Below are 1867 nucleotides of genomic sequence, written 5' to 3'. Positions count from 1 at the left end.
AAAGGGCATAGACAAAAAGTAATTTAAATTGGATTCCTGACCTCATCAAGAGTTAGTCCCCCTATCTTTGAAATGCTACCACAAAAAGCAATGTCAACAATGTCTTGCCCCAAGCCATATATCTCAAATATTTGCGCCCCACAGTAACTGATTTGGTAAAGGGGAAAATCAGCCATAAAATCACAAGTTCAACTATATCTATCTATCTATCTATATCTATAAATTTTTTATTTTTATTTTTTATTTTTATAAAGGAATAGTCGGAGGCTAGTATACAAGCCTCGATCATCCCTCATGCGCCTAAGAATTCGAGTACCACACCCTATACTCGGGGGGAATCGAACCCCAGACCAGAGGGAATTACGACTGACAAGCGGATGTCCGACCAACTGATCTGAGTACGCGGCGCTATATATATATATATATATATATATATTCAGCTTTACAATTTAAGAGGTCCATCAAAACCGAAACCACAATAACAGTTAGCAAGTTGGTTATGCAAACCTGGAAAGCAAAGAAATTCCCATCTTTGAAAGAATCTTAAGAAGACCAGATTTTACAGCCTGCAGAGAAAAAAATTAGTAGATAACCTCTATGATAAAAGAAGAAATACGTTTAAAAAGAAAATATTGTCAAGCTAAAAGCTGGAGACTCAACAAAATTATGGCAAATGAAGAAAATTACAAATAATGTAAACACTGAGCACATTTGGATATAAAGCAGTCAAGCAGTATAAATATGTGCACAGCTTACAGATAATAGTCATAAGGTTTCTAAGCTATTTTCAAGAATCCAAGTAAAATGAAGAGCGTATGGAGTTAGCAAGCAGCGTTGGGAGAACAGACAAGGGTTGCAAACAAAAACGGAACATCAACAAGCTAACTATAGCACCAAAGCCCTGCTTGGTTATAAGAGTGATTAATTGACAATAGTTTGGAATATGCCCTTCGTGCCAAATATGGCCAAGATCAACGTTGATTAAACAATAAATACTGCTACTTTTTCTAAAAGAACAATCGTAAATCTTCTTCCTTTTCTTGTAAATTTTCTTATTAAGCTATCTGTAGCTTGTTTGAACTTCAATAAATATTGTGCGGCGATCAGAAATCTCTCCATTTACATTGGCAGTGATCCATTGACTTTCACAAATAAACCAAGCTTATAGAAGGCATAAAGGTTATAAGACGATTTGGACAATCAAACAATACCAATTGATTTCAAGCATAAATTTTAAAGAAGAACGGCTACAATCATATTGAAAAATAAAGCAATTTCATTGCTTACAGAATTTAGAATATACAGTAACATCCAAGTAAAACAGCAAAACAAGCTCACAAATTAGCACCGAGTGCATAAAGAAGAAATTTTAGAATTTTGTTAACAAATCTATGTAACATTATATTAAATAAGTTATCCATCCAATTTATGAATCTAAAAGCTAAATACTGATGACCGACACAGTTTTTAATAACACCAACAGAAAAAACATACTTTCCAGATGAAGGGATACAGTGGGAGTTGATACGACAGAAGGACGTAGCTGAGAAACAAAAAGTGCATACATTATTTGAAACAGTAATGAACAAACCTTGCAAAAGTTCCTTTGGGCCTGCTCAATTGTCACCGTGGGCATCTTTCCATTCCTCATCAAATTCACAGTTTTTGAGCTCAACCTCCATTGGCGGCATGTTTCGAAAGCCAAATATGGGCATATACCACTGCAGGTTAAGAAACCAGACTACTAGTTTGAGATTTCCTATTGTTAAATTAAGCATATAAATGCGAGAAAAATAAAAAATAAAAGCTAAAAAATAGTGAAAAAGTTATCAAAATGAACACAGCCTGCTGTTCGGACAGGTGTGTG

General features: G+C 34.7%; 1 long non-coding RNA gene across 1 annotated transcript; it reads right to left on the bottom strand.

Annotated features, from left to right (window-relative positions):
* Positions 1–47: 47 nt before the first annotated feature.
* Positions 48–1718, bottom strand: LOC110018002. The gene is made up of 3 exons (XR_002293318.1): positions 1592–1718; positions 508–566; positions 48–147 (listed from the first exon to the last, which is right to left on the bottom strand). It is a non-coding gene; the product is annotated as an uncharacterized LOC110018002 (long non-coding RNA).
* Positions 1719–1867: the final 149 nt, after the last annotated feature.

The sequence above is a fragment of the Phalaenopsis equestris genome, unplaced genomic scaffold, assembly GCF_001263595.1.
Source record: "Phalaenopsis equestris unplaced genomic scaffold, ASM126359v1 Scaffold000002, whole genome shotgun sequence".
Classification (NCBI taxonomy): domain Eukaryota; kingdom Viridiplantae; phylum Streptophyta; class Magnoliopsida; order Asparagales; family Orchidaceae; genus Phalaenopsis; species Phalaenopsis equestris.
This window is presented reverse-complemented; position numbering and strand designations above follow the sequence as displayed.